The sequence below is a fragment of the Phocoena sinus genome, chromosome 8 (assembly GCF_008692025.1).
Source record: "Phocoena sinus isolate mPhoSin1 chromosome 8, mPhoSin1.pri, whole genome shotgun sequence".
NCBI lineage: Eukaryota > Metazoa > Chordata > Mammalia > Artiodactyla > Phocoenidae > Phocoena > Phocoena sinus.
Genome location: NC_045770.1, coordinates 43,349,161 through 43,363,639, shown reverse-complemented (window position 1 = coordinate 43,363,639; position 14,479 = coordinate 43,349,161).

The window sequence follows — 14,479 nt, the reverse complement described above, 5'->3', positions numbered from 1 at the left end:
AAGTTTTTGTCACAGCTTTGTAGTAAATAGTTCTGTTATCTTGAGTAAGTCCCTATTCATTCTGAGCCTCAGTTTCCTCATTTGAAAAAGAAAGGGGAAAGATCAGATATTTTCTTTTTTGTTACTTTGTGGTGCTGCTCGCTAATGAGAGGCAATATGGCAGAGTACACACATGCTTGGACGGATACTGGAATCGAGAAATAAACAAAAGTGAAGCAAAAATAGATTTTATCTGGGCTCTACCACTGTTCAGTTGTATGTTAAGTAATAATTTAATTCATTTCTTGAAGCCTCTGTTTTATCACCTGGAAAATGGAAATGATAATAAATATAGGGATAAAATACAATAACGTGCTTGGCATGGTTCCTGACACATAGAAAATGTTCTGTGAGAAGAAACTGCTATTTACTATAATAGTTAGGAGTTCCAACTCTATAGTCCAACTTCCAGGTTCCTATCCTGGCTCTTCTAATTACCGTCTGTATGACTGTAGGCAAAAACTTAATGTGTATCTAACTCACTTTCCTTTTCTGCAAAATACTGTTTTCATGAGGTAATCACATAAAACATTAAACATAGTCCCTGGCAACTAGTAACTAGATGTTAGTTGCCATTATCATTAACTCAGACTTAGTGATCATAATTCATTAGACCTTATGAAACTTTAACATTTGTATACATGATAGTAAGCAAACTTCTTGGTCATCCTGACATATTTTAAACTATTCTAGGAAGCTAGAAATAATTACTGGTTAGATAAATTATTTAAAGGCAAGTGGCAGGAAGAAGACCAAAAGCTGAGTCAATTATCTGAGTGAGTGCAATGGATTCCCTCTCTCCAGGCTGTGTTGCCAATGCATTGGTAGCCATAAGGTCATGTGCTACCTGTGTTCTCAGCTCCCAGAACATTGTCCTCACTGAGATCCAGCTGGCCATCATTACCCAGGCACTGTCTTCCTGACCACACCTTCTTTTTGAATAGGTTGCTTGTCCATATTTTTTATTTTTGTTTTAGATACTATTAATCTTCAACTTGACAAAATGTCTTGGATCCTTGCTTAGAAACAGTTATAAAATAATGAGAGCAGTATATAAAAATGTTCCCCAGATGCTTTTCAGTGCTTTTCTTTTATTTGATATTCAACTCTACTTGCTTTTCTTTAAGATATCGATTATGAGTTTGAAGGGATTTTCACTGGCTAGTATGTCTCTCTGAAAAATGTTTTTTGGTGAGTCTATGCCCCACTTGCTACTGCTGCTGTTACTGCTGGGCGCAGTGCTTGGCAAAGGCCATGGTCTTCAGGAGAATCTGAAGCAAAAGTTTATGAAGTGATGGGAAGATTCCTGGAAGGGAATTGGGAGAAACCAGGCTTTAGATTCAGCTCTGCTTAACTCCTTGTGAAGATCTCTTTCTAACACATTATCATCATTCCCTGTCTCAGGTAAAGTTTGTTTGTCTTTCCTCTATTACATTGTTTTGTTTTGTTTTCTGGGGTTGCCAGATGGGAACAGGCAGAGCTGTTATATCTGGCAAACAAAATTTTGGGGATAATAAAGTAAGATATTTGCGGCATTGTTTTGGAAGAGTTAAAAGTGCCCTATAGCCTGTTGTAATTTTTCTAACCAGAAGATTTATTATAAGATAAGGGCTAAAATGGAATCTTCACAATCAGTTTAAGCAAATATGAGTATTGCTTTGTTGCAGCAATGCAACTCCTCCAGGGCTAACATGCAGGAGAAACTACCAGAAAGAAAAAGGGTCCTGCCTTTGGCACCTGAGAGACCTGGGTTTAAATCAGTTTGTTACACAGAACATATGTAGCCTTCAGCAAATTTCTTAATCTCTTTAATGTTCAGTTTCTCATCTGTGAAATGGAGAAGTTAATTAGCAATCTCTTAGTATTGTATGGAGGATTAAATTAATCGATGCTTAACGCAGCCCTTGGCATACTGTGAATGTTCAAAATCGTAGTGTTATTAGAATTAAAATGATAGTGTTTTATTCATTGCTGTTGTAGGTAAGAGGATAAAAGCTAATTCAGTTTTCTTTCATTTCTATGGGAGCACGAACATACTGAATCACAGAATCATGAATCTCATGAGTGAAGGAACCCCAAGAGACTACTTAGTTCAATCTGTACTTAGGCATAGAAGTCATTATTATTTCCAGTTTGGGTATGAAGCAACTGAGGCCTGAAGATAGTAAGATTTGGCCACATAACTGTAGGTAATAAAAGGGGGACTGGATCCCAAGTCACCTGCCTTTTAATAGAATGCTTCTTCCATTTCTTGATGTCCTTTTTATTATGTAAATGAGTATTATTTTGTTGATGAGAAATTTTGACAGCATGTAATGTTTAGATGTTGCAAAGTTACTGAAGCGTCTTTTTAAAATAAATATAGAGTTTCTAATGTGCCAGTCAAGTATCACTTCTTCCTAGTGTTGTTCTCTAAATGGAATAATTCTGTCTCCCAGATTAGAGACATGCCTTTTGACCTGGCTATTTTAGCATCCTTAATCCTTGCAGATTTCAGCTGTTGCCTCTTCCCTTACTGAGTAGGAACCCTCTAAATAGTTTCAAATATCATTGGACTGATTTCCCTCCTCTTACTCAGGAACTTAAAGTACTGTAACATGGTATCAAAGATCCATGGCTCTTTTTAAAGTGAATTTAAAACCAAAGCTTTAGCTATAACTGGTCTTAAAAATTGGGAATTTTATGTGAAGTAAGATTACTGATCCTTTTCCCACTCAAATTCTAGCTTGAAAAACACCCTCTGTATCATTTAGCTGAACTTGCATGATTGAAGGAAATAACTTTATGGTGTTGCAATGAGTATTGAACAGCCACATGAAGAAATTTCTATATGCACTTTGAGATTTGTAAAATTGGATAGGATCTTTCTTTGAAAGGAGTTTTCCTCCACAAGGTGATAATATTAATTGTGATTATATAATATTTCATCTACTGACAAGGGCCTTTTTGTGATGCTAGTAGATTGCATACTCTAATGCTATGCTCAACAATAATAGAACTACTAGTTCAGTGAATAGCAACCTTTTGAGATTATTGTTATTAAAATTTTATTTTGAATTACTAGTTAGCCTTTTTATGGCAAATCAATAGCACAAAATGTTAAAAATTTTCTTGGCATGAAATCATGTTGAAAAAATTCTCTAATTCATTTGAGTCATCATTAAAATCTTTTCCTTCTACCTGCTGAGGAATAAATGCACTTAATCATTTGATTTGTTTCATATTTGAAACATACCCTTTCCTACTGTAAAACCCTTTGATCACTTTTACTTTCATGGAAAGGTTTCAGCGTAATTAAACATTTGTGATGATTATTATTTCCTGCTGACTTAACTGGATTCTCTGATGTAATTACTCTGCGCATATGCTTGGTTGGAAGGTCTATGTTGTGTCTGTCCACTTACCTTCCGTAAAGATGAAAACATGTAGTCTAGTTAGCCACGGTATTAAAAAATGGCTTCTGTCCCTTTGCCAAGCTCTTTATCAATAAGTCATCAGAATTCCACTGAAAATTTTCTACAATACACTTTTGCCAGGAGACTGTGGCTTCCTATGGTTAAAATAAAGATATTGCACAGAAAATAAGGTTATCTTTTACAACTGAACTTTCTGATAAATAATTCACTGTTGCCCAAGATGTTCTGATTTTCCCTGTTTCTGATCCTTCATTTGATTATCTTTCAGGTAATTTTTCTTTTATTCTACCTCAAACACCCATTTTTATTTGGGGAAATTCTTCCATTGTGCAAAGTATTGTTGTAAGGTAGTTACTGATAGCAATACTACAGCAAAGTGGTAGTGCTAGTATTGGGGTATTTATTTGAAAAGAATCATTATTTTACAAAGGGTTCAGAATTTTAAATCAATAAACTAAAAATTTAATACGTATTAAAAACAAAAATGTTGTAACGTTTTATAAAACAAGGAAAATACAAGTCAATAATACTATATGTGATAACAAATATCTTTGTAATAACACTGTATACCTAGAAAACGGTAAATAAATTGAACAGATTTTAAACTATGAATGAAAAATATAATATAATGAATTGTAATGGGGTGGAGTGGGTGCTTGGCCGTTAGCGCAGGACTATTAGCGCTGTGGTTAGAGGTTCCACTCCTTCAACAGTCAGCGTAGCAGTGGTTCTCCCTGCAGAGAGTGCGGTGAGAGACGGATTTCGGGATCTTGGCCTTCTCCCCGGCACGCTCCAGGCCCTCCACCCAGGCAGCTGGCAGATGAGCTGGGAGGCCCAGGGACAGGCTGAGGGCTATGTCCTGCAGACCTCTAGAACCCTCACCATGGCCGCCCACTGGCCAGACCCAGGCCTTGGAGCAGCAGCGAACCTCTCCCCCATCCCCACCTTTGAGACCTAATGGTGGTGGTGGTCTCCATGGGTCGAAGTCTACAGAGGCCTCAGCAACTGGAGTATATAGACACTGCCATTAAAGTAACAGCTTCAAACAGCTTCAGTCTCTCTGTTCAAGTTAAAAAACTGGTACAGCTTAGATCAGTTATCTACCTCTAGGAGGTGGCCAGACGTCAAGGTTAAGTTGCAAGGACACTGCACATCATTACTTTAGGTCCACCTCTGTGGTTGCAGCTATCCTCAAAGAGGGGCAATTGTTTGATCTGGAAATGAACGTGATTGGCATTTGCTACAACATGTACTCCTATTGATCCTATACAAATGATTCTCTCCAGTTTAAATGAAAAGCGTGATGGACGGCTTGGTTCTGGGTGCTTTGCTCCCTCCGTGATGACGGCTGGGTAGGGTCTGAGGACCTGGCCCGGAAGGCACCGCCAGCTGAGATCTGCCTCTTAAGCTGGGCCTGGGCACTGGAGGGAGGACCCAGACTGGGTGCTGGACAGACACTCCCAGGCAGGGTAACCAGCCTGTGCAGGGATCCCCAGGGCCTGAACCTGGGAGGGCAAAAGTTGCACCTTGGGTCCTTGCCCTTTCTAATCAGAACAGAGAGTAACACTTGTTCTGGTGGAATTTTACAGGAACATCATGACCTGACTGTGACCTGACCTCAAGGACAAAGGATCTGCCACCAAGAAGTTTGTAACAATTAACCACACACGTCCCTCCCTCAACTTTCCTATAAAAGGGCTTTGCTGAAAGCTTTCGGGGAGTTTTGTTTTTGTTTTTTTGAAAAAAAAAATTTATTAATTTATTTTTTTAACATCTTTATTGGAGTATAATTGCTTTACAATGGTGTGTTAGTTTCTGCTTTATAACAAAGTGAATCAGCTATACACATACATATAAGGCATGAGCCACCTGTCTCCTTGAGTGGCCTTGCAGTAAACCTTTCTCTGCTCCAAACTCTGATGCTTTGGTATTGTTTGGCTTCACTGTGCATCGGGCACACAGACTTGAGTTAGATAACAATATGAAGTTATATGAAAGATACAATCTTAAACAGCAAAGTGTGTCAGTGTAGATTATTGCTGAATCTGTGGTACGTCTTTTGTAAAACAATTTTCAGCTACTAAGCAAGCTTTCTATTCCTCTTTGTCAGGAGAATGATGAAGAGATAGTTGTTAGCTAACTCCAAATTTTTACTCTATTTAACAAGAAAATAAGTTCTATTTGTTTGATAACTTTAAGGGCACCATTTACCATTTTCTTATTGATAGCGAGCTATAGTTTCACATTAAAGAGAACATTTCTGGTTCATATTTGTCTCCTTCAGTTTAATCATGGAAACATGGAGATTTCCGTGCAGAGGTACGTGTATAATTTTTAGTATTGGTATTTTTATATTCCATTTGTTCAAAAATCTTTGAACTTGGATTAAGCATTATCCTTCTAGAGAAACAATAGTAATTTTCTGCCTCCGCTGAGAATTATGTAGGCAAAGAAGGCTGCCTTTCAAATGAGTAGTCTTTTGCTCCTAAATATCAATGTCAAGTATGTCTCTCTGGTTATGACTCAAAATGTGAATGACTCAAGTTTCATATTTTCAAAAATACTGAAAAGTCAGTTTAAACTAAAAAGAAAATTAGGTTTTTAATACACTTAAATAGTATAGTATGCCAGAATACAAATTACTGAAATTTGGTATCCAAATCACTAGAAGCAGTATTTATTCTCTCACTTATGATGTCACAGACAGGGGTTCTTTCTTTCACTCCTCCACTCCCCAGTCCCAGGATCTAGACTGTTAGCCCATGACCGAGACTAGTTGAATGGATGTCTCTAGCTTCTTGCTGCCTAGGATGTTGACTCTGGAAAGTGATGCAAGGATCAAAAGGCACTTACAACTTACATTGTTTTCATTGTTGTTGTTAATATGGTAATGGGTTAATGGCTATAGCATATGCTTAATATGATTTCTGGCTAGATGTTTTTTTCTGCCTAGCAAGATTCCTGCCAATTTTCTGAACCTGCCCTTTTCCTCTCCTATTTTCTGAGCTGGGTCTTTCAACTTTTTATTGATTCTCTAAGCTCTCAATAACTTTGCAATATATTTACTTTTTGCTTAAGGTTACGTGGTCAGTTTATGTGACTTTTAATCAAGATTCTTGGCTCATACTCTTCCATTTCTCAAATTCTTACTAATTCTTTAAGGTCCACATCAAAAGCCATATCTTCTGTGAATGCTTTCCTCATTTTCAAATTGAATGTGGTTGCTCCTTGCTCTAAATTCTCCATGATTCAACTGTGCTTCTGTTTTACATCTTCAAATAATACTATATTTTTACAAATGTTCATGTTTTTTGTTTGTTTTTTGCAATTGTATTTTAGCTCTCCTGCTAGATTATAAACTCCATCAGGGAGGATATTTTTTTTCTTTTACTCATTTTTGCCCCATGCATGTACACAAAATAGTACCTTTCTATATAAGAGAAGAGGTAAATTATTCAGTGTTCATGGTTTCAAAAATTTGAGAAGCAGTTTAAACTAACAAAAAATGTCATTTTGATAAATAGTTTACTGAAAGAATAAATGAACTCCACAATAATTTTAATGTTTTATCAAATTGTGTAGTGGGTACAGGGGTGTTTTATGTTTTACTCAACATTTTTGAGTGTTTGAAATATTTACTAATACAAAAAGAAAGAATAGATGAACAGTAATTGCAGTTGTTAGCAAGTTTTGTATTTTATTTTTTGTTCATCATGTTGTTATTTTAGATAATAAAATTTTTTAAATTTTAATTGAAAAAAGTGTCAAAACCCACATGGTAGACAGAAGTTTTACTGTCTATTGAAGAATCACCTCAAATCACTGCCCCCTACCCACACACACATTCTATTCCACTGGAGCCAGCCTACCGAGCTTCCAAATTATGGGGATGCTTTTGGATCCAGTTGGTGGAACATGCTTCATGGGCCTGATTTTGCCATAAGGAAAGATGTTGCACAGACTTTCTTATAAGGAGGGTACAAAATCCACACAAGGAAGATGTTTTTGACTACATTTTACATGTAAAGAAACTGGGTCTCAGAGAGGAATGACTTAAAAGAATGGAATTTAGTTTTGAATTACTCCTGATTCCAAAGTTTAAACTTTTTCTACCATGCTTCCTGATGAACAAAGAGGTGAGAAATTTAATCTATTTAAATGAAAGAAATACAAGTTAAGATGAAAAGTAAAAAGTTAAAACTATAGCAGATGTGCAAGTTTAAAGTAACAGTGCTAATTAGAGTTTTATTTTGTGCATGTGAAAATTGGCTTCCAATAAACACACATTCTCTCATCAAACCCTTCCACATCACTGGAATGAGCTTCTAATGATGTTTAGATGATGTATGCTGTGTTTGCAAAGACTCTAAGATCTTTAATTATACTCTCAAAAGAATATTTTGCTCAGAGATAATCCTTCAGCTGCCCAAGTCATCCTAAATGAAGCCAAAATTTAGTAATGGAAATCATCTTATTATCACAAATAATATCTATATCTTTATTAAACTTCTTGAAGGGATGCTTATAGGAATTGGACACCCAGTACTTTACTGAGTTAGTAGTAGTCCCAAATGAGATTATTATCCCATATTTTCTTTGTTTATATTTTATAGCTTGGAGAAGAGTTTGTAATTTTAACACTGTTTCAGACAAATATAACTGAGACTTTTGTCTTGTGCTCTATATACTAGATTTAATGGACTTTTGGATGGTGTACCATGTTTCTAAAAATACCTACATTTTCAAGAAGGAAGCATTATATAGACACATGTGCCCTACATGTTTTTTGTTAACACTTTTACTTTTCTAGTCCTAGTTTTCTTTATTCTTCACAGTCTACTAGTCTGAGATTTATTGATGAAAAACATTTTTAGATAACGGTAGTACTGTTTAGCTACTTACCAGATCAGAAAGGCACTATTAGAGGCATTGAAAATATTCATATAGCTTCTGGAAGATAGATAGATAGATATCATGTCAATCTTTTTTTTTTTTTTTTTTTTTTTTTGCTAATGGCACCTGATTAGTGGTATTACCTGATCTGTAAGGTATCACTTGTGTGGGAGAATGAATTGTGATGAAAGAGAATATTGCTACTTTTGTTCAGCAGAGTTTTAAAAACTGTATCTCTTAATTTCCATTATTCAATTATTTATGCACTTAAGTATTTGGCACAATATTGATTCTGACTATAAACTTGTAGGTTCCTTCTTATACATTTTCTTTCCCGTCATCATCATCTATTCGCAATATACTGGTACTACCAATGAGAAACCAGGGAGGTGCTGCGTAAGTTGATAACCATTGTTGACATAGAAAACAAAAACTTCCAAAAACAATGCCCTCTTTGTTAGTTGTGGGAGTAAAAAGTCGAGTTCATGAAAACAGTGTCAAGCAGAACTTTTCAGTTAAATATTACTTGTCAACCTGAAGTAGACTTTCAGAAGTATCTTCTATTTAAATGTATTCAGCTGTGGCAGAGTGGTGATGGCAACCTCATTGTTCCAAGCTTCTTGATCCTTGTATACAGTGGTGCACTGGAGTTGACTTGTATCAGTTTATGAGAGCCGATTGTTAAACTTTTAGGAATTTTGCAGGCTGGCTTTTAAAGCCACAGTCATTATTAAAATCTAAATTATATAATTTTACAAGTAAAAATATTATATTAAAAATCAAGGTAATAAAGACTCAAAACTCATCACTTCCTCATTACTACATCTTAGTATTTTCAATGCTCTTGAATTTCTTTACATCTATTGTATCTGTGTGGTGGGAATACTAGGCAATTGTGTGTTTATCTCTGCTCATCTCTTCACAGCTCCACATTTAGTGACCTCATGGTGGTGCCTGTAATAGCCGTGGTGGGGTGGTTTTCACCACAGTAATTAACAGACACTTTAAACAAGTGTGGGGAGGACCCCAGCTGGCTGTCACACATTTACCAGCACACTACTATTTAGATCCTGTCTACTGCTTTGTGTTCTTGAACTCAGTATTCCCAGTGGTGGCTTCCTGATTCTCCGTGGCTCTGACGGTGTCAGAGGTAGTAATTTCGCTGGACCATAATTCTGTGGTGTTCTTGTTGTGCTTCCAAGAATCTTTAGCATTGAGGTTTCTCTGCTAGACTTTCCAAAGCATTTGTAAGCACTTATCCTTTTGTATTAAAGTTCCAGTTGCTTAAACCACCTAAAGTGGTGTGTGTTTCCTGAACTGAGCCTCAACTAACATTGCTTCCTTAATTTTCACTTTGTTCTTCCTTATTCGTTATTTGCTTTAGAGTCCTACTGCTGCTTTCTCACATGTGATCTGATAGGAATGAAGAGGGCTGAAAGATATAATTTACATAACTTGGAATCTTCAAAGCACAGTGTTAATATAACTGATAGTTCAGTTTGTCCTGAGATATCAAATTTCTTAGCAAGACAACCCTCAGATTTGTATCCACTTCTTCCTCAGTTAACAGTACAAAGGCATGATGGAAGAAAGGTGGTAGATTGCAAGACAAATGTGAAGGACGTCCTGTAATATTTTGAATTAAATTTGCTTTGCAGCTGGAGATGGATGTGGTAAAAGAGGGATTTAAAATAATTATAAGATGATATATATCAGAGCACAGTTATATACAGATGATAATTATTTAGTCCTGATGAATCAGGAGAGAAAAAGTGATCAAGTCCTTTGGCATGGGAGCAGATATGGAAACCAGTGCATAAGCAGTACTATTGGCTTATATTTGGACATAGAACCCATGCCTTATTGAAAGTAAAACTGTAAATAATGTAGAGATGCAGATCTGTATATAGATTTGGTAGTGGGAACATGAGAAAATTCTCTTTTGATTGCTTCTATTTCCTAAGTAAATGAGAAACAAAGACATTAGCTGAGGGTGAGATGATGGGAGGGATGTTGGTTGTTTGAAAAGAGAAAAAAAAGTGTGAAATATTGTTCAGGAGAGTTAGGGAGTGAACTGATAGCAGAAGTATAGTAGGATTTCCACACAGCACTAAGGGCCTACATGGTATCTGTAGTCCTATTGGCAAGGAACTGTGCATGGAATGGTCTCAGGTGAGCTTAGGGCCTATGTGGTATATTGAAGGAGCAGGGCAGAAAAGCAGGGGCAGGGCAGTCTTGGGGGAAGATGCAAAGGCTACCCTTATACAATACAGTACAAAAATGAAGGGTTTTTGATAGAGGGAAGCACAGAGTGCTGTAGGAACACAGAGAGGCATGCAACCCAGTCTAGTGAGAGGGCCAAAAAAGTGACTAGTTAGGGACTTCTAAAAGTAAGACCTGACTTCAATTGTGAGGAACAAGTAGGAGGAAATCAGGCAGAGAACAGTGGAAAGAGCCTTCTAGGCAGAGGAAACCATTAAAGCACATATTAACTGTACCTCTGATTTGCTTTGTAATATTTAATCTTTATTTTTTAAACAAATAGCAAATACTAGAACTGGAAATCGAAAAACTGACCATATAAAATGTTAACAGGAACACCCTTGGTTAAAAAAAATAAAGCCAATACATTTATTAGATTATATCCAATCTTTATCCAAGTTATCTCCTGGAATAGCTTGGATGAGGCAAGGAGGTATACTGATCAGATACTTTTGGCCTCCTCCAGCTCCACAGTTTTTCTGAATTACATTTGGTTCATGATCTGGCCAAATTTCTGTGCTGTGAGATTTTAGCATCTTAAAATCATTACTCTCCAAATGTGTTTTACTGAGAGATTAAAATACTCTTCAGAACAGCAAACAGTGTAAACTCTGCATGGGTAGCAGGTCAACTTCTTTCAAGAGAAATTGTGCATTTTAAGCCCTAATGAACAATGAGAAAATAATAAAGCCATGAAGCTGAATATACCGCCCCATCCTTAGAGTCACGAGATTAACTTTGTATATCCAGTAGAGATTATAACTTATTTCACTATATGTATTTACTATCCTTAGAATCTGCTTTACTCAGTGAAGAAATATAGGCCGTGGTGACATAGGATTGCACAGTTAGAAACCATATATGTCTTGATTAAGACACAGCATTAGCCATCTGAAAATAGGTACCTATATGAGTTTTACAAACACTCTCAAAGAAAAAAAAACCTGAAAGGATGAATATGTATAAACATATGTACATATATTCATCTATATGCATGTTTCCATGTGCACGTGTATGTACATGTATGATTTATATGCATAGATAGACATATATATGTATGTATATTATACATGTATTTTTATAATTTTGGCCCTTGTATTTTTCCATTAGAGCAATAATACATGTTTCTAATTTAAGATTTCAAATAGCATAGAAGAGTATATGTAAAATTAAAAAGCTTTCTGCTCTCCCCTCAACTCCACCACTTCATTCTTTTTTTTTTTTTTTTTTTTGCAGTACGCGGACCTCTCACTGTTGTGGCCTCTCCCGTTGCGGAGCACAGACTCCGGGCGCGCAGGCTCAGCGGCCATGGCTCACGGGCCTAGCCGCTCCGCGGGATGTGGGATCTTCCCGGACCGGGGCACGAACCCGTGTCCCCTGCATTGGCAGGTGGACTCTCAACCACTGCGCCACCAGGGAAGACCCACCACTTCATTCTTGAAGACAAGCTTATGAAATGACTTTTAGTTCTAGTTTGAATCTACTGCTTTCTAGGACTGCTGCACAGTCGTCATCTTTGATTTTAACTATTTGCTCTCCTATTTGTTCTATCCGCCTTGGATTCAATATCCTATTAGTTCTATCTGCCTTAGATATATTTATCTTCTTGTTTGATTATATTCTCAAGAAAACTTTTTGAAAGAAGTATTTATGAGATATAAAATATGAGTCTGTCTAGAATACTTTTTTTTTTTGATTGACAGTTGGGTGGATTTGGATTACAAGCTAAAGATTATTTATCTCAGAACTTTGAAGGTGTTGCCCCATTATCATCAATCTTGGTGTTGGTGATACCCAATGTGATGCTAATCTGAGTTCTTATTCCTTTGGAAGCAACTTGTTTATTTTTTCCATTGTGAAAGCTTAAACAATTTCCCTTCAAATTCAGAAATTTGCTGAAATATTTTTAGGTTTAAGTCTTTTTATCCCATTCTATTTGATAGTCTGTTAATTCTTTATATATTAAAAAATAATTTCTTAAGATGACTGAAGTTATATTCTTCTGCAATTTTATCATTTTTATCTTACATTTTCTATGTTCTCTCATTCTAGAATTTTTATTTAGTGGATGTTGGAGTGCCTGCCTTGATCCTTTGTATTCCTTAATTTCTCTCATTTTCTCCATATCCTGAGAGAGTACATAGTTATGTCATTCAAGATGAGCAACTTGACTTAAACTGTCTCTGTTCTATGCTTTAAAAGCCATTCTATGGACTTTAAAAAAAATTTAGGAATAACATTTGAAATTTCCAAGAAGCTTTACTTTTATATAATTACCTTTTTTCCCACTGCAGTGTCTGCTTTTATTGATGAAATATCCTCTTTTATTTTTCTAAGTGTAATCATTATAATTTTTAAAGTTTTCTTCTGTTCTTTAAAATGTCTGAGTTTTTTTCTGTTGTTATTGTTGTTGTTAATTGTTCCATTTGTTCATCTTGATTTTTCTCTTACTGGTTTTGGTTTCCTCAAATATCTGATGATTCTTGGTTGTCTGTTTATATTTATGAACAAGGGACTCAGTTGATAAACACAGAGAGATGACATGGGTTTCCTTTGTAGGTTTGTTGGTCTATTTCTCTGAAGTCCTTACCTCTGTGTGGGTCTTATAGAGTCTGTTTGACACATCAAATGGCAGCTTTGTGTCATGGTGACCTAGGGTAGTGGTTAAGAACATGAAACTCTGGAACCAGATTCTATATTCAAATCTCAGCTCTAATATTTACTAATTAAGTGAACTTAAGCAAGTTACTTGAAATTTCTGTGTCCCAGCTTCCTTATCTCTTAGATGATGATAACAATGTTACCTAATACATATGGCTGTTGTGAGAATGAAATGAATTCATTTAATTTATGTGAAGAATTAAGGAAAGTACTGATACATATTCTTAGGGGACATAGAATGTCAAGAGTAGTCAGATAAGCTGGGGACTCTTTCAAATATAAAAATAAAAGGACTGGGCTTCCCTGGTGGCACAGTGGTTGAAAGTCCGCCTGCCGATGCAAGGGACACGGGTTCGTGCCCCGGTCTGGGAAGATCCCACATCCCGTGGAGCGGCTAGGCCCGTGAGCCATGGCCGCTGAGCCTGCGCGTCCGGAGCCTGTGCTCCGCAACGGGAGAGGTCAAAACAATGAGAGGCCCGTGTACCGCAAATAAATAAATAAATAAAAATAAATAAAAGGACTTATCAGGAGCAGAGCAATTGGTGGCACTGCCTTACATTTTATCCTCCACTGTCCCCACCCTATGTTAAATCTGGAGTTACTTTGAGCTTTTTTGCTTCTCTCTTAGGCATAAAGATTCACATCAGCTTTCTTCCAGGCATACAATGTTGTGTTTTTACAGAAAGCAGTTTTATGGGTTTATCTTGGGAACAAATGCTGAACATATCATCCTCTGTTTGGGGATGCCTGTAGTAGAAGGTGTCACCTGATCAAGCTATTCTGTAGATAATCACCAATTACCCTGATTATGGCCAACATTCAACTTCTTTTTGTAGCTGCTGATTCTGAATTTGAGCTCTTTCAAGCCCACTAGGGGGATGAGTTCCTGCTTTTTTTGGTCATATTCTAGGCTTTGACACCCTCTGCTTTGACTTCTGTCAGTATAATCCTATCCAGTTATAGAGTGCTCTAAAGAATAAACTTCTCTGTTGTGCAAATAAAAGCTATTTTTGTATTTAGGTTAGTTTATGATTATTCACATTTTTACAGCCTTAGTAATATTTCAGTTAAGAGGAGGAGTGAAAAATAAGAACATATGCTCAGTTTGATATTTTTAACCAGAAGTCCTACAAAAATATAAGCTTAGGCAAAAATTTTCTTCCCCAAAACAAAAATAACATTTTGATAATTATAAGACTTTTTCTAGT